Below are 19971 nucleotides of genomic sequence, written 5' to 3' on the forward strand. Positions count from 1 at the left end.
CCACCTCTGTGCACACCCCACCTCTGTGCACACCCCACCTCTGTGCACACCCCACCTCTGTGCACACCCCACCTCTGTGCACACCCCACCTCCGTGCACACCCCACCTCCGTCCACACCCCACCTCTGTCCACACCCCACCTCTGTCCACATCCCACCTCTGTCCACATCCCACCTATGTCCACACCCCACCTATGTCCACACCCCCACCTCTGTCCACACCCCCACCTCCGTCCACACCCCCACCTCCGTCCACACCCCACCTCCGTCCACACCCCCACCTCCGTCCACACCCCCACCTCCGTCCTCACCCCCACCTCCGTCCACACCCCACCTCCGTCCACACCCCCACCTCCGTCCACACCCCCACCTCCGTCCACACCCCCACCTCCGTCCACACCCCACCTCCGTCCACAGCCCCACCTCCGTCCACACCCCCACCTCCGTCCACACCCCACCTCCGTCCACACCCCACCTCCGTCAACACCCCCACCTCCGTCCACACCCCACCTCCGTCCACACCCCACCTCCGTCCACACCCCACCTCCGTCCACACCCCACCTCCGTTCACACCCCACCTCTGTGCACACCCCACCTCCGTCCACACCCCACCTCCGTCCACAACCCCACCTCCGTCCACACCCCACCTCTGTGCACACCCCACCTCCGTCCACACCCCCACCTCCGTCCACACCCCACCTCTGTCCACACCCCACCTCTGTCCACACCCCACCTCCGTCCACACCCCCACCTCTGTGCACACCCCACCTCTGTGCACACCCCACCTCTGTGCACACCCCACCTCTGTGCACACCCCACCTCTGTGCACACCCCACCTCCGTGCACACCCCACCTCCGTCCACACCCCACCTCTGTCCACACCCCACCTCTGTCCACACCCCACCTATGTCCACACCCCACCTATGTCCACACCCCCACCTCTGTCCACACCCCCACCTCTGTCCACACCCCACCTCCGTCCACACCCCACCACCGTCCACACCCCCACCTCCGTCCACACCCCCACCTCCGTCCTCACCCCCACCTCCGTCCACACCCCCACCTCCGTCCACACCCCCACCTCCGTCCACACCCCACCTCCGTCCACAGCCCCACCTCCGTCCACACCCCCACCTCCGTCCACACCCCACCTCCGTCCACACCCCACCTCCGTCAACACCCCCACCTCCGTACACACCCCACCTCCGTGCACACCCCACCTCCGTCCACACCCCACCTCCGTCCACACCCCCACCTCCGTCCACACCCCACCTCCGTCCACACCCCACCTCCGTCCACACCCCCACCTCCGTCCACACCCCACCTCCGTCCTCACGCCCACCTCCGTCCTCACCCCCACCTCCGTCCTCACCCCCCCCTCCGTCCCCACCCCACCTCCGTCCACACCCCACCTCCGTCCACACCCCCACCTCCGTCCACACCCCCACCTCCGTCCTCACCCCCACCTCCGTCCACACCCTCACCTCCGTCCACACCCCACCTCCGTCCACACCCCCACCACCGGCCCCACCCCCACCTCCGTCCACACCCCACCTCCGTCAACACCCCACCTCCGTCCACACCCCCACCTCCGTCCACACCCCACCTCCGTCCACACCCCCACCTCCGTCCTCACCCCCACCTCCGTCCTCCGTCCTCACCCCCACCTCCGTCCACACCCCCACCTCCGTCTACACCCCACCTCCGTCCACACCCCACCTCCGTCCACACCCCACCTCCGTCCACACCCCACCTCCGTCCACACCCCCACCTCCGTCCACACCCCCACCTCCGTCCACACCCCCACCTCCGTCCACACCCCCACCTCCGTCCTCACCCCCACCTCCGTCCACACCCCACCTCCGTCCACACCCCACCTCCGTCCACACCCCCACCTCCGTCCACACCCCACCACCGGCCACACCCCCACCTCCGTCCACACCCCACCTCCGTCCACACCCCCACCTCCGTCCACACCCCACCTCCGACCACACCCCCACCTCCGTCCACACCCCCACCTCCGTCCACACCCCACCTCCGTCCACACCCCCACCTCCGTCCACACCCCACCTCCGTCTACACCCCACCTCCGTCCACACCCCACCTCCGTCCACACCCCACCTCCGTCCACACCCCCACCTCCGTCCTCACCCCCACCTCCTCCTCCCCAGCCCGCCAATATCGGCTTAAGAGAAATGAGAATGTTACAAATGCAAAGAAAAAATATCCCGTTGAAACAAAAAAATATTCACCGACCACTTAAGTTGCAGCGTCCTCCTTCCTTGATATTTCTGTCCGCCTATACTTCGTGCAAGAGCAATCTCTGAAAAATATTCTCTGCAAATGCAGAACGGAACTGCATGGGAAAATTAAATAAGTAACTTGGAATACAGGGATTTTCTTTTTTCTCTTGCGTGTCTTAAAGCGGCAAGCAATTACATGAGAGTGTGGGGAGGCAGTAAGCCGCGCATTTGTCTAGCAATTTTGACTCCAATTTAGCGCGAAAGAGCTTCTGTGTTTAGGAAAATTGGCGGGAAAACTGTGTAGCTTGCGAGGCAGAGCGCGGGAACAACAGCCATCATGGCTGATATCAAGGAAGCTATTAGTGAAGCCATCACGGAGGTCATCATGATGGTCATCATGGCAGCCCTCGTGGATGCCATCATGACTGATATCTTAGTAACTATTGGCGAAGCCATCATGGTATCCATCATGGCGGCTAGCTTGAGAGATATCATGGCTGGCACCACGGTAGCCAATATGCAGGTCAATATGCCGGTCACCAAGGCAGCTATCAAGTCAACTGTCATAACGGTCATCATGGAGGCTATATTGGCGGGCACTATGGCAGCTAATCTGTCAGCCTTCATAATCTGTTGAGTATCATTCTTTAAAATGTTTTACAGAAACAACTAGTTAAGGAGACTGGTCTAAATGTATGAGGCTGTTGCGGTTTAGGGATAGGCACATTGAGACTATTGGTCAATTTGTAAATTCTTCCCTACTGATTTTTCAATTTCCTTACTTCAATTTTTATTCCAAGTGTTTCTCTTCTTTATTTTCTCATTGTAATAATGACGGGGAAGAGCTAAACCAGCGGTTCCCAAATCTTTTCAGGCTTCCGCCCCCGTGGCTTCCCGGCCACATCACTAGCGCTTCCCCATACATATACGAACACATACCTTGTTTGGTATTAGGTTTTCTGCAAATTCAAAATTCCTCAACGCCTCTCCTGGATCTTTCCCCGGCTTTGGGAATCACTGTGCTAAACCAACAAGGGTCATGCAGCGTCTGGGGAGGTAATCAGGACTCCGTTTGATCTCTCTCCCTTCGAATATGTTTTGAAACTGGTGAAGAGCTTATGATACAAAGAATTGGATTCATCCTTCTCTTTCTTGGATCACACCAGATTACCTCTCATTCCGCAGGCGCTGTATGACCCCTACGGCTGAGGAGCTTCCTCACAATTACCTCTCTGCAACTTTTTTCACCTGTCTGTTTATGTATCCTTGAGGGGGACCTTCAAGTGGTAGCCTGAATGTTTCTTCCCTCTAAAGTATCGTCTGTAACTTGAGAACTTCTCATTAGATTGGCTTCAAATTTTAATGCTGGTATACTGTTTAAGTAAGACATATGCAACAGTTAGGTAACTTCATTCCGAAACGTTTCGCCTCCACAGTAGGCTTTAGTCGAGTACAGAGGAGGCAGCAGAATCAGTAGATATGTAAAGGCGATATAATTAGTCCATCAGCTTTGAAAACTACGTTTTGAGGTAGTCAGTCCCTCAGCCTGGAGCAGAGTTTTGTTTCTTAGTCTGGAACAATTCAAATTCAAATTCAAAGTTTATTCTCTATAAGGATTACAATGCTGAGTTTACAGAATTTGGTTATTGTGTGGTTTACATGTAGTAAAATAATAATTACAGAGTGTACCACTAGAACACCTAGCATGGCTAGGCATTTCGGGCAGACTTAAATTAAAATTATGTGGTAAGTTGGTATTATGGCTAAGTGACTAAATACTAGTTTGTGAGTTTAGCAATGTGAATGCTTTTGTTTTGGCACTATACATAGTTTCAGTAATGGAGTATCACAGGCCAACTTATGACTAGTTAAGATTCATTATTTTGAGATTGAGATTGATATTTCTGTTTATGGTCAAATAGGTGAGTGAGTGTGTGAACCACCAGGTGGTATTCGTGTAATTAGTTGACAGGGTGTATCAGGGAGATAAGATGTTTTCTGATGGTAGTTTTGAAGGTGATGAATGTGTCTGTAGTTTTAGAATTTTCAGGTAGGGTGTTCCAGATTTTAGGGCCTTTGACATACATTGAATTTTTGTAAAGGTTTAGTCGGACACGGGGAATGTCATAGAGATGTTTGTGTCTGGTGTTATGCCTGTGGGTTCTGTCGCAACTATCAAGAAAGCGTTTTAGGTCAAGGTTGATATTAGAGTTTAAGGTCCTGTAGATGTAGATTGCACAGTAGTAAGTGTGGATGTACTGAACAGGGAGTAAGTTTAGATCTATGAAGAGTGGGGAGGGGGGTGTTGCCAGGGATGGAATTTAGTGATTATTCTTACTGCGGCTTTTTGTTGGGTTATTATTGGCTTTAGGTGTGTTGCTGCAGTTGAACCCCAAGCACAGATAGCATAGGTGAGGTATGGATATATAAGTGAATTGTATAGTGTGAGAAGGGCAGTTTGCGGCACGTAGTATCGTATCTTGGAGAGGTTCCCAACCGTTTTGGATACTTTTTTGGTTATGTGTTGGATATGGGTGCTGAAGTTCAGGTTGCTGTCGAGGTATAGGCCTGGGAATTTGCCCTCATTAAGCCTGGCAATTAGAGTGTTGTCGATCTTAATGTTAATTTGCGCATCTCCTGCTCTGCTACCAAACATAATGTAGTAGGTTTTGTCAGTGTTAAGCGTAAGTTTATTGGCTGTCATCCAAGTCGATATTTTGATCAGCTCCTCATTAACAATGGTGTTGAGGGTGGCAAGATTAGGGTGAGAGATGACATAAGTCGTGTCGTCAGCAAAGAGAATGGGGTTCAGGTGTTGAGATACGTTTAGAAGATCATTGATGTGTATGAGGAAGAGCAGGGGACCAAGGACACTTCCCTGCGGAACTCCAGTATCAAGTGGCTGTGTTGTTGATGCTGTGTCTTTAATGGTGACATACTGATACCTATTAGTAAGGTAAGATTTGAAATATGCAAGCGCATGGCCTCTTATACCATAATGGTCAAGTTTGTGGAGTAGGATGCCGTGGTCTACTGTGTCAAAAGCTTTTCTTAGGTCAATAAAAATTCCTAGTGGATATTCCTTATTTTCCAATGCTGTGTAAAGCAGATCTAGCATTTTTATGATTGCATCGTTAGTGCTTTTATTTTTCCTGAATCCAAATTGGCAGGGGTTGAGTATGTTTTGTGCCGTTATAAATGAATATAGTCTCCTGTGCACGAGTTTCTCAAAGATTTTGGATAGCAATGGTAGGTTTGATATTGGTCTATAGTTGTTTAAATATGTAGGGTCACCACCTTTATGTATTGGTGTAACCCTTGCCGTCTTGAGTAGTTTCGGGAAGGTGCTAGTTTCTAGCGACTTGTTAAAAAGTAATGAGATAGCATACGAGAGGACATGGGCCGCTCTCTTGTACAATAATGGTGGGACATGAGACAGATTCCCTGAGTTATTTTTAAGTGACTATAATCTCGGTGACTTCCATGGGCTCAGTTGGAGCAAGATAGAAGGAATTTGGGAAATTCCCATCTAGGTAGTCCCCGGCATGGGCATTGGTACGTGGGATTTTATTGGCGAGATTAGAACCTATGGTTGAGAAGTCGTTTATCTTGTTAGCTGTGTCAGTGGGATGCAGTGGTGTTTCAGTAGGTTTAGTTAGGGCAATATTCTTGTTTTTTTTCAGTTTGTGGGTCCCTAGAATCTGAGAGAGTATTTTCCAGGTCTTTTTTATATCTCCTCTTGTGTCAGTGAATCTACTGGAGTAGTATAGTTGTTTGGCTTTCTTTATTACTTTGGTGAGGACTGATGAATAGTGTTTAAGAATATCTTTGTGTATTAAGCCCTGTCTATATTGCTTTTCATATTGGTGTTTCTTATCAATGGATTTCAGAATGGTGCTGGTTAGCCAAGGCAACCAAGCCGTTTGTTTGTGATCTGTTTCGTTTTTATAGGATAATGTTGTATAGCCTAAGTAATTTGTTAAGAAAAATGTCTGTCCAGTCATCAATACCATTGGCCTTGGAGAATTCTGTAGGCCAGTCAACAGTCTCTAGGTCAGCTGTGAACTTCCTTATTGAGGCCTCATCATGGAGTCTAAATGAAACTTTGTTGTATTCAAGTGGTGGTTTACTAATGTTTGTCAAGAGGAAGGTAGGGTAGTGGTCTGTAGTGCTATCTGTGATTATCCCTGATTTAAGGGGGGCTAGTATATTGGTCCATATGTGGTCTATTATGGTTGCACTTGTTTCAGTGAGCCTGGTTGGTTTAGTTATTGTTGGTATGAGAAGTGTGTTGTTCATATTGTTGATGAAATCAGTTACAGGCTGATCATCTAGTAGGCCAAGGTTGATGCTGAAGTCTCCAGCTAAGAGAAGGTGGTGCTTATTCATTTGTCTGTTTGTTATTAGTGCCTTTAATTTCTCACTGAAATTTGGGATGTTTGTGTGGGGTATCCGGTAAATGGCACCGATTGTTATAGGCGTCTTAAGGTTTTTTACAGTAAAATTAGCAAAAATGTATTCTCCATATTCATCACTAAAGCAAGTGGTGCTAATACAAGATAATTGGTTAGAGTAATAGATTGCAATACCACCCCCAACTTGGTATGGTCTGCAGTTGTGGATTGCTGTGTATCCTGGTAGAGGGTAGATATCTATTGTGTCCTGCTTAAGCCAGGTCTCAGTAAGAATAATGCAGGAGAAGGGTGTCTTCAGTGATTCAAGGAGTGCCAGGAGGTCATCATAGTGTTTGCTTAAGGACCTAATGTTGTAGTTAAGTACTGATAGACTTTTAGCATTGTTTAGGATAGTGCTGGCTTGTGATGCTGTGTAGTATAGGCAGTTAATTTCCAATAGGTTTTGATTGTGTGTCAGATTATGTAGGTTTAGATCAGGGTCAACGTGATCAATCATCTTCTAGGTTTAAATTATGGTTATTTATATCCTGAGTTGTGTGTTGAGTTCTAGTACTGATATCTGTAGTGGTGGGAAGTTTGGATAAGTATATAGCTAGAGTATTTTGGTCATATAGAGTATAGTCACTAATACACATAATGAAGTTGGTGTTGTCTATGTGTTGTGCTGGAATGAGCTAAAGTACAACTAGGTATAAACTAATAATATAAAAATACAAATTAAAAATAGCACCAGACTCTCACTAGTAATTACACTATGGTCTAATATAATGAATTTGGGACTGACTATGTACTGAGCTAGAATGAGTTATAGTACAACTGAGTTTAATCTAATGATATAAAAAAGACACAAGACTCAATTGTAATTGCACTAAGGTGTTATATAAGTTGTTTACAAGAATTAGAGTATAACTAGATTTAAATTGACAAGATAAAATATGCAAGTTAAGGTAGCAAAATAATAAAAAAAAGTAGAAAAAAAAATATATATGAGGTAGTTGGTACTAGTTAGCAAAAGATAGTTAAGGGCCTTGAACAATAATATAATTGAAATATACACTAATTGCACACACAATATAGTCACTAAGATATGAAAACAATCTTAGAATAGGACTTATAATATAAAAATACAAATTGAAATGGTACTTGTAATTGCACTAGGGTCTGATATAGGTTGTTAACAAGATCAAGAGTATAACTAGATTTAAATTGACAAAATAAAATTCACAAATTAAAGTACCAAAAGAATAATAAGTAAAAAATAACAATAGCAATGACTTGGTTATAATATGATAGTAAGATGGTAGACAGGTACACAGGTACACAGGTACAGAGGCACACAAGTGCACAGGTACACAGGTACAAAGGATAATATAAAGGTTGGAGTTGAATATACAAACTTGGAAATTTGGCAACAAAATGTTATGGGAAGTATAAAATAATGATTAATGTACAAAAGTAAAATTGACTGGTAGTAAATATGGTGTTTAATAAAATTTTAGTAAGTAATAATGATTACAAAATAAGTGAAAAAGTAATGTTTATTTCTTTCAAAATTGCACTGGTAGTTATACTTGAGGTTATTTGGCAGTACAAGGTAATTAAGAGTACTCTAAGATAGTAAATGTGGTATTAAAACTGGTTAAGGTAATTAGACAAGTAATGGTTATTAAATGATGTCACAAATGTTAAGAGTAAATTGTATTGATAGTAAAAATGGTAATTATTAATTTTAGTAAGTAATATCAATTGATAGTATTTAAAAAACTAAAACAAAACTTAGTCTTGTAGGGTGATGGACAAATTCCATCTTTCCATCTTTACTGCTTTTGTTGCCTCCTCTGCACGGTAACCCAACTGAACTCCTTCCTGCAGCTCAGAAGCTTTAACAGTAGATTTATCTCCCTCTAGGTCATATAGTCTATGAACACAGATTAAGTTGTAACAAACACCGGTAGAGCGTCGGACTGTCAGTTTACAGGCCGCGGCTCACGCCCCTCTCCCATCTTTCTGTTTATTCATAGCCCAAAAGATTGAATATTATAGCATTAGAAAAACAGCCAGCAAACAAGCAATGATATCGTAATAGTAGCCTAACGAACGTGACATGACAATTATTAAAAATTCGGCCAGACTACGCTATGTAAGTTATTTATATCATAGTGTACTAGAGTAGTCTCACCGAATTTTTAATAATTCTCATGTCACGTTCGTTAGGCTACTGTTACAATATCATTACTTGTGGGCAAGGCTGTTTTTCTAATGCTATAATATTCAGTCTTTCTGGCTATGGGTAGTGTGTGCCTGGGGGCACTTCCTGTCTCCTGCCTCATGCCTCCAGCCTCTCTGCTTCACTTCAGCAAAGGCCTTCACTGTCATCGTATTTGCTTGGACTTCCTCTTTTCTGCAACATCGCAAGCTCCTGATGTGTTGGTTGCAACACGAAAGGCTTAAAACTATAATTCAACTCCCCTCCGTGGCTGTTTTGCATATATATATATATTTTTTTTTATTATTATTATCACACTGGCCGATTCCCACCAAGGCAGGGTGGCCCGAAAAAGAAAAACTTTCACCATCATTCACTCCATCACTGTCTTGCCAGAAGGGTGCTTTACACTACAGTTTTTAAACTGCAACATTAACACCCCTCCTTCAGAGTGCAGGCACTGTACTTCCCATCTCCAGGACTCAAGTCCGGCCTGCCGGTTTCCCTGAACCCCTTCATAAATGTTACTTTGCTCACACTCCAACAGCACGTCAAGTATTAAAAACCATTTGTCTCCATTCACTCCTATCAAACACGCTCACGCATGCCTGCTGGAAGTCCAAGCCCCTCGCACACAAAACCTCCTTTACTCCCTCCCTCCAACCTTTCCTAGGCCGACCCCTACCCCGCCTTCCTTCCACTACAGACTGATACACTCTTGAAGTCACTCTGTTTCGCTCCATTCTCTCTACATGTCCGAACCACCTCAACAACCATTCCTCAGCCCTCTGGACAACAGTTTTGGTAATCCCGCACCTCCTCCTAACTTCCAAAACTACGAATTCTCTGCATTATATTCACACCACACATTGCCCTCAGACATGACATCTCCACTGCCTCCAGCCTTCTCCTCGCTGCAACATTCATCACCCATGCTTCACACCCATATAAGAGCATTGGTAAAACTATACTCTCATACATTCCCCTCTTTGCCTCCAAGGACAAAGTTCTTTGTCTCCACAGACTCCCAAGTGCACCACTCACCCTTTTCCCCTCATCAGACTCCCAAGTGCACCACTCACCCTTTTCCCCTCATCAATTCTATGATTCACCTCATCTTTCATAGACCCATCCGCTGACACGTCCACTCCCAAATATCTGAATACATTCACCTCCTCCATACTCTCTCCCTCCAATCTGATATCCAATCTTTCATCACCTAATCTTTTTATCCTCATAACCTTACTCTTTCCTGTATTCACTTTTAATTTTCTTCTTTTGCACACCCTACCAAATTCATCCACCCATCTCTGCAACTTCTCTTCAGAATCTCCCAAGAGCACAGTGTCATCAGCAAAGAGCAACTGTGACAACTCCCACTTTATGTGTGATTCTTTATCTTTTAACTCCACGCCTTTTGCTAAGACCCTCGCATTTACTTCTCTTACAATCCCATCTATAAATATATTAAACAACCATGGTGACATCACACATCCTTGTCTAAGGCCTACTTTTACTGGGAAATAATTTCCCTCTTTCCTACATACTCTAACTTGAGCCTCACAATCCTCGTAAAAACTCTTCACTGCTTTCAGTAACCTACCTCCTACACCATACACCTGCAACATTTGCCACATTGCCCCCCTATCCACCCTCTCATACGCCTTTTCCAAATCCATAAATGCCACAAAGACCTCTTTAGCCTTATCTAAATACTGTTCACTTATATGTTTCACTGTAAACACCTGGTCCACACACCCCCTACCTTTCCTAAAGCCTCCTTGTTCATCTGCTATCCTATTCTCCGTCTTACTCTTAATTCTTTCAATAATAACTCTACCATACACTTTACCAGGTATACTCAACAGACTTATCCCCCTATAATTTTTGCACTCTCTTTTGTCCCCTTTGCCTTTATACAAAGTAACTATACATGCTCTCTGCCAATCCCTAGGTACCTTACCCTTATATATATATATATATATATATATATATATATATATATATATATATATATATATATATATATATATATATATATATATATATATATATATAATGTCGTGCCGAATAGGCAGAACTTGCGATCTTGGCTTAAATAGCAACGTTCATCTTGCCATATAGGACAAGTGAAAATTTGTGTATGCAATAATTTCGCCAAAATCATTCTGAACCTAACGAAAAAAATATATTTCACTGTATTTGTTTAGTATTAAATTACTGTAAACAAATCTAAAATATATTTAGTTGGGTTAGGCTAAAATAAATTGCGCTTGTTATAATAAGGTTAGGTAAGTTTTCTAAGTTCCTTTTAGTGCAACATTATGAATTTTTACATTAACATTAATGAAAAAAATATTTCTTTAAACGTATAAGAGAAAATTTTAGAAAGGACTTAATTTTAAATGAGTTCTTGCTAATTGACCAGTTTTACATATTCAGCACGACATATATATATATATATATATATATATATATATATATATATATATTTTTTATTATCACACCGGCCGATTCCCACCAAGGCAGGGTGGCCCGAAAAAGAAAAACTTTCACCATCATTCACTCCATCACTGTCTTGCCAGAAGGGTGCTTTACACTACAGTTTTTAAACTGCAACATTAACACCCCTCCTTCAGAGTGCAGGCACTGTACTTCCCATCTCCAGGACTCAAGTCCGGCCTGCCGGTTTCCCTGAATCCCTTCATAAATGTTACTTTGCTCACACTCCAACAGCACGTCAAGTATTAAAAACCATTTGTCTCCATTCACTCCTATCAAACACGCTCACGCATGCCTGCTGGAAGTCCAAGCCCCTCGCACACAAAACCTCCTTTACCCCCTCCCTCCAACCCTTCCTAGGCCGACCCCTACCCCGCCTTCCTTCCACTACAGACTGATACACTCTTGAAGTCATTCTGTTTCGCTCCATTCTCTCTACATGTCCGAACCACCTCAACAACCCTTCCTCAGCCCTCTGGACAACAGTTTTGGTAATCCCGCACCTCCTCCTAACTTCCAAACTACGAATTCTCTGCATTATATTCACACCACACATTGCCCTCAGACATGACATCTCCACTGCCTCCAGCCTTCTCCTCGCTGCAACATTCATCACCCACGCTTCACACCCATATAAGAGCGTTGGTAAAACTATACTCTCATACATTCCCCTCTTTGCCTCCAAGGACAAAGTTCTTTGTCTATATATATATATATATATATATATATATATATATATATATATATATATATATATATATATATATAAAGTGACAAACATGTAACAATATGTACTAGACATGTATCTCTCACATCTCATGTACTGTATATGCCATCTGTATATCAACAATGTATCTCTTAAACCTTTTTGTACCATATTATGTAATAAAATATACCTATTGGTAAAAAAGATTGAAAAGATGGAGTGGTAGGGGAAGTGGAATATTCAAACGGCTTCAGGAAGAAATCCAAATATTCTTCCTTGAAGCCTTTTTATCCTCTTCTCAGAGGCTATGGGTCCCACAATTTACATCAGAGGTGGACCCCATATACATTATATTTATATATATATATATATATATATATATATATATATATATATATATATATATATATATATATATATATATATATATGTCGTGCCGAATAGGCAGAACTTGCCATCTTGGCTTAAATAGCAACGCTCATCTTGCCATATAGGGCAAGTGAAAATTTATGTATGCGATAATTTCCCCAAAATCATTCTGAACCTAACGAAAAAGATATATTTCACTGTGTTTGTATAGTATTAAATTATTGTAAACAAATTTAAAATATATTTTATTGGGTTAGGCTAAAATAAATTGCTTTTGTTATAATAAGGTTAGGTAAGTTTTCTAAGTTTCTTTTGGTGCAAAATTATAAATTTTTACATTAACATTAATGAAAAAAATATATCTTTAAACGTATAAGAGAAAATTTTAGAAAGGACTTAATTTTAAATGAGTTCTTGCTAATTGACCAGTTTTACATATTCGGCACGACATATATATATATATATATATAATGTCGTGCCGAATAGATAAAACTGGTCATTTAGCAAGAACTCATTTAAAATTAAGTCCTTTCTAAAATTTTCTCTTATACGTTTAATTAAAGATATATTTTTTCATGTATGTTAATATATTTTAGATAAGTTTACAGTAATTTAATAATAAACAAACTCAATGAAATACATTTTTCGTTAGGCTCAGAATGATTTTTGCGAAATTATTGCATACACAAATTTTCGCTTTCCTTATTCGGCAAGAATAGCGTTGCTCTTTAAATCAAAATCGCGTTTTAATATATATATATATATATATATATATATATATATATATATATATATATATATATATATATATATATATATATATATATATATATATATATATATATTACTAATTTCGCATTTCCATATTTATTAGCTTTGTTTCCATCAATCTTTCCTTTTATGTGCCTGTGTGCATATGGATGGACCTGTGTGCACCTGTGTACCCGTGTGCACCTAGGTACACCTGTCTTTCTCATTCTCCTTCCGTCACTCATTACATTCTTCTAACTCCCTTATATTTTTATGTCTTATATTATTCCCTTTATCATCCTCTCTCTCTCTCTCTCTCCGCTTAACTTCATCCTTTAATTCCTATTTCGTTATTAATTTTATTATCTTGTCTTTGTCCTGCGAGTTTCTCATTTTCTTTCCCTCCCTCCCTCCCCCTCTCTCTCTCTATTTTCTCTCTCTCTCTCTCTCTCTGTTTCTATCTTCCCCTTCGTGTTGCTCCTCTCCTTCCACTCACGCTTTAATCTTCTTTATTGAGTGGTGCTTTGACGTCCTTGTTGGCGTGTCTTTATTAATGTTTGTGCTTTATTTTCCTCGTCTTTTCTTCTTCCTGACCTATTTGTTTCCCCGTTGTTGTTGGTTGATTATCCTCCTCCTCCTCTGTGTGCCTCTGTTTTCACGCTTTATGGAGATTCGTCACAGAGAATTCATTAGCTCTCTCTAAATATTTTTCTCCTTCTCCAGTGTTTCATTATTTATCCCAGTATGATTCTAGTGACTGTGTTGAGCCGGTGTGGCCTGGTAATACTCTTATGTAAAGGAAATTTCCCAAATGTGAAGCCTTTCTACTGCGTCATTAAGGCTGCATGTCACCCGTGCACCACCAGGTCGAATTTAAAGTAAAGTGAAACATACTCCTTTCAGTCTGCATTGATGTTCTACGTGTAACGTCATGGGTACATTGTCGGCTTATTGGATGTGAAGCAGCTCTGAAAAGTGTGTAGATATACCGCAAATATACGTTATGATTTGTGTTGCATTTCCTCTTGTTTTGATGGTGTAGTAAGCTCACCTTCTACAATAGCTACTGCTTGTTGTATTGCTGGGTGTATTAATGCAAGCCTCTATGATGGTTACTGCTTGTAGTGTTGCTGGAGTAGTAATATAAGCCTCTACGATAGTTTCCGCTTAATGGCAAGACTTTCCTATTTTTCGGACTTTTCTCAGCAACATTTTCATCTGGGTTCTCCAAATTTTCATTTATTACTAAAGAATGCCTTATTTGTTCGGCTTCAACTTTTCAATGCTTGTATAATGTATCTTGGGCAAGATTCATGGGACTGTTACATTCGTGGGCGCCCTATATACTATGCTACACAGGCCATTCCCAAATTTTGATCCCTTGTGTGTGGGATTTTGGGTGAGATGAGTACAATAATTATTATAATAAAATGGCCATTGTATGGTAAGATACTCATCTTTGTTGATGACAACTCAAAACACATGCAGCCTCTGCCAGGGTTTCGCCTTCGTAGTTTGCTGTTTCATTATCCACCAGGGCTGAAAAGGTGATTATAACCAGGGTTAATACACGCCCTGCTAACATATATTAACAGTATTACAGGTATGTCACCTGGTAGTCATGGGCGACCCTTACTTGTGTTTTGGGCTTGGCTCTCCCATCACGGTCTCGAATAGTCAACCCTATTCACATAACATCGACTCTAGGCACTTCAGTGGTAATTACGATGATATCGGGTAAAATAGTGACTTACCTGGCTCATTGTAGCAGGAGCCAGTGATGTTGCAACGTCAAACAGAGGCCGTTATCGATGGCTTGAGATGCGTAGCGACGTCGTCACTTCTGTCGTTTGCTTGGCACATGGAATGTCTCCTGACGACTATCACCTTGCTAATAGTCCATAATTATTCACGGCAGGAAAAGCGTCTTCAGTCTCCCTGGAGATCGTCAGTGCCCGACACTGGTTTATGAATCACACGAAATACTGCCATGAATGTTTCTACATTCTATCACATCTTCTCTGGTCGAGTTCGAACTGCAATCTGCTTGTTGCAGCTCTCTCTATTTATGGACGAATTTCTGCTGACACAGTGTCTACTGTCAGTTGGTGCTGATGGTCGTGACTCAGTTTAATCAAGAAGTGTGGATTACTTGAGTCTGAGATGCTGGGTAAGATGAAGAATACCACTAGCTATATCAACAGTTTTGAAGCTAATTATCTTGAATCTTTCCTGATTTTGGGAAATAGCAACATCCTCAGGCTAACACACTTGTGTAAAAGATAACAGATATTCCTGCAAGAGTGAGAGGTCTTGTGACCATTGCAGTCTAAATACTGCTTAGTAAGAACACATGTTAAGATAAATGGGCATTTCAGGTATGCTTTAATTTAAAACTGCTGAATGCAGGATGCTTTGTTGTTACTAAGATATGTGAGCTTACTTCATCTCTGCTATTACAAAAAAGAACTAGAGGTCGTGACCGCCTAGCTCACTCTGCCCTGCCAGCGTGGGAAAGCAGAGAGGGGTTGACGCCCCCTCTCCCTAAAAGGGGTCGTCATCCCTCTGGTTGGAGAAAAATTTCTCCACACCTTGTGACGGGTGGAGACAGGCTCTTCTAATCGACTTAAAAAATTTATGGCTTGTGTTTCCTTCCTTGAAGGTTGCTATATTTAATGGTGTGCCTAAATGTTATTTTTGCACTTTTAATCTCGAAAAAATTATAGTATAATTCTTACCTTGTTGCATTATTTAGCCTTGACCTGGTGAAGGGCTCTCGATCCAAGGAATATGAATTATCTTCTCAGTGTCTAGGTAGAATTTAAACACTCCCGTTCCACTGGCGCTATATGACCTCTACGGGTTTAGAGCTTTTCTCTGATTAAAATATTACAATTGTGAACATCAAGCATATGACGCATCGTATGAAATGGCTGGAATGTTTCATGGGTTTAGGCTGTGTAGACAAATTTTGTTGTTTTCTGAACAATAACTGAAAAATGCATCTTCAGGTCAGCTTTAAACTTTTAGTTCTGATGTGTTTTCCTCAAAGGAAACAATCTCCTGGTGTTAAGTTGTGTAAGCTGTCATGTGACAGTTTTATTAATCGAATTAATTTCTGTGAAATAATTGGAGAATGTCTCTTCTAATCAGAAATAAGTCGTCAGTGTTTGACTTTATTGGGTTATTTTAGGTTAAATCAACTTCATGTTCTTTGATGTGCCTATATAACACCTTTGTGCTCTCAAGATTGTTGTTAAAAATATGTATCTTATGTATACGAAGTTTGCATAAAACTTGGTTGAAATCTGGTCAGTCTTAGAGAAGAATTTGGATTAATTTTGGTTTATGTAGGTTTTAATTTGCATTTTTATGAAGAAAGTGAAAAATTAAATACTGTTTTTCATGTGATAATTTCTTGGTGTCACATCTGATGACTTGATAATGTAACGTCTGAGCGGATTCAAACTTAATGTGCTTGTGTAATTTAGGATATTATTCTCTTTAGCTCTCTGAAAGATTTGAGTTAAAGTTGTTCTGTGTCTGTCCTAATTTGCCATTTTTATGTGAAGAAATTTGGATATAAGTTTTCATATGATAACTTGTGAATGTCTCTTCTGATTACCTTCAGATCTTCAACATTATAACTACAATGTCATAGCCGCACTCTGCACTATTCCAATCGCATACATTGAGGTTAAAGGGTCTGGGTTTATTCCATGATACTTCTCTCGGATCGCGCAGCGACCGAGATACATCTAGTTTATATCTATGATCACATTGTGTCATCACAATATTTCTAGTTGGCTCTAAGTACAGTCTAAAGTGGGTATTATATGGATCTTCAAACTTTCACATAAATTTTCAGGTGGACAGATAATTAGGAATCCTTGAAGGAGGGCCTTCACATTTTTTTCTTTTATTCTTCCTCTAAATTTTCGATTTTATTTCGTTCTTAACTCAGGAATGTCTCATCCAATGGGCTTCAAATTTTTTTTTTTTTTTTGTACAGTAACGAGGATGAGATTCTTGGAAGAAGTGGCGTGTTCAGGTGTTCCGTGACCCAAGTTGTTGAATCCATCCCCAGCATCCTGGAATGACTCAACTTTCAAAATCTTCAGTGACGAAGCTTCAAACGTTCAGAAATGCCGCCTAAAAATTCGACGACTGCTGAGAGTGAAATTCAGATATATAGGTGAAGATGTGACCATTTTATGTCATATAGTGTAAAAACTTTATTCCCGTTAATTCATGCTAAATAAATTTCAGTTTACCTCTTCTTAACATCTTCAATATTTAACGGCTCATTCATATTAGGTCCAGGATATTAAGGTTCGTTTGTGTGCAAGCAAACTTGTTTAAGTAGTGAAATGACACACACACAAAAAAAACTGGGACTGTTGGAATCCGTGACATAACTGGAGAATGACTCATCTGATCGGCTTCAAATTTTCTCCACAGGTTTGGTTTCCTGAGCACAAGACTCAGGCTGCCACTGAGTACCAAAAGTCTCAATTTGCCAATTTTATTAAATAATGATATTCATTTTTATTCAACGGCTAAAGAATGCTTATTGACGGTACATTCTGCAAGAAGAACAACTCGTAAGTTGTATCCGGGTAAGTGCAAATTTTAAATTTTACTGAAGTTGTAAAACAAAGCTTAGAGAATGTCTTTTCTGATTGGCTTCAAACTCCCAGTGGCGGGCTTTATAAAAGCACAACTTGTCATTCACTCTGAGCTGTGTGAATTTCATTTTGTTAATTTTATTGAGGAAATTGTTTCTCGTGGAATAGCTTGAGAAGTCTTCTTCCGATAGGCTTCAAACGCTAAATGCTGGTGTATCTTGATAGGAAATATTTTTTGGGGGCTTTGTGCGTGCTAGTTTGCCACTAAAATCAAATATTTTTTTTCTATCAGAATTATAAAGAACTTTCAGTAGAGTGTAAATGAGAAAAGGAAATTGAAAAAAAAAATTCACTGTTTTACGGTGTTTTTTTTACGTTTAACGAGGGAATTGTCTTCTATTTCGGAACATTCTCAGCAACATTTTAGTTTACTTTCTGATAAATTTTCCTTATTACTCGAGAACGCCTTATTCAATCAGCTTAAAATTTTCAACGCTTGTGTTAAGTGAGTTTATTCAGGTATACACAAATACAGTTACATAGAATTATCATACATAGCAGCATATGTGTAGAGAACCTAGGATAACCCGAAAAAGTCAGACAGAGTGACTTATTTCCATTGGGTCCTTTTACCTTATTATTATAATATAAAGGTTATAATATTTTCTTATTATTCTATAATGAAGATAGCATCTTATTATCATACTAAAAAGACTATCTACTACACGAGGGTCATTAAGACTATCTACAATACGAGGGTCATTACTAGGAATAAGGTAAAATTTACACGTATGTTAGCTAAAAAATAGAAAATCATTCCCCTCCCTTTCTGTAGCTACATTCATCAGACACCTTTTGGCACTCTTCTTGAACTGGTTCATGCTATGACTGGCTTTGACATGTGCGGGCAGTCTGTTCCATTCCTTTATTGCTGTACAATAAGAGGTGTTTGAAGCCTGGCCAATGACTGTGGGTACTAACTAATGACTGTGTGTTAATACTATTAATACTACTAACTTTATTTCTGTAAGTTCCTGTACAAGCTATACAGTCCTAGCTGACATCAATGGCATACTACTATATAGAAAGTTGCTTGTTATGCAGAACATTTAGGGCAAATTAGGTCAGTTTTGTCCCAGGATGCGACCCACACCCGTCGACTAACACCCAGGTACCCATTTTATTCATGGGTGAACAACCGGTGTAAGGAAACACGCCCAATGTTTCTATCCTCGCAGGGAATCGAACCCGAGAGCTTTAGCCACCAGGCCACGGGGCCTGGTGGTAAGATTCATGGGTCTATTTCCATGTTTAGGTGCACTATGTATAATGTTACATAAGCTTTCTCAAATTTGGTTTCCATGTGATAACTAGAGACAGATTCCTCTGATCACCTCGAGAATTTCAACACTCGTGTATCTTACTTAGAAGTTTAAAATATTTAATGGAGTGTGAAGGTGCCATCTTGCCACTTTTTAATCTCGAAATAGTAAAAGTATTTTTTTACCTAATATCATTATTTTTTCCATGATGGCGGTGATGGTCTCTTAATCCAAGAAACAGGATTTATCTTCCCTTGGCTTGGATCGGATGTGAATGCCTCCCTTTCTACAGGAGCTATATGATCCCCTACGGGCTTAGCGCTTTACTCTGATTGAAATATAATAATTATGAACGGGATCAATTTTCAATGGCTGACGCATCACGTGAAGTAAAAGAAGACAGTAGAGTTAAACAGCGTCCATACGACTTTTAAAATTGTTCAGATTATCTTGTTCAGATTATCTTATCTGTACGTGTTTGGAAGCAGAGATAACAATGAAGGAGAGTACGTGGGAGGGTATCACGTACCTTCTTTTAAATACCTATAAAGGACTGGAATGAGTTTCCGATTCTTGTCACCATCTGTGGCTGTTCGAACAGTGGTACCACCTGCCCTGCACTACCTGAGGAAGACGTGAATATTGGTACCACCCACCCTGCACCATCTGAGGCTGGTGTGAACACTGGTACCGCCCACCCTGTACCATCTGAGGCTGGTGTGAACACTGGTACCACCCACCCTGCACCATCTGAGGCTGGTGTGAACACTGGTACCACCCACCCTGCACCATCTAAGGCTGGTGTGAACACTGGTACCGCCCACCCTGCAC

At 41.5% G+C, this 19971-nt stretch overlaps 1 long non-coding RNA gene across 2 annotated transcripts in view; it reads left to right on the forward strand.

Moving 5' to 3' along the window:
- Positions 1-18542, forward strand: part of LOC138852956 (uncharacterized) — a 79178-nt gene extending 60636 nt beyond the window's left edge. For both annotated transcript variants that reach the window (XR_011392209.1, XR_011392208.1), the window contains exons 2-3: positions 17203-17385; positions 17652-18542. This is a non-coding gene — a long non-coding RNA (uncharacterized lncRNA). The remainder of the gene's footprint in view (positions 1-17202; positions 17386-17651) is intronic.
- The last annotated feature ends 1429 nt before the right edge of the window (positions 18543-19971 follow it).

This window comes from Cherax quadricarinatus, chromosome 19 (assembly GCF_038502225.1).
Source record: "Cherax quadricarinatus isolate ZL_2023a chromosome 19, ASM3850222v1, whole genome shotgun sequence".
In the NCBI taxonomy this organism is placed as follows: domain Eukaryota; kingdom Metazoa; phylum Arthropoda; class Malacostraca; order Decapoda; family Parastacidae; genus Cherax; species Cherax quadricarinatus.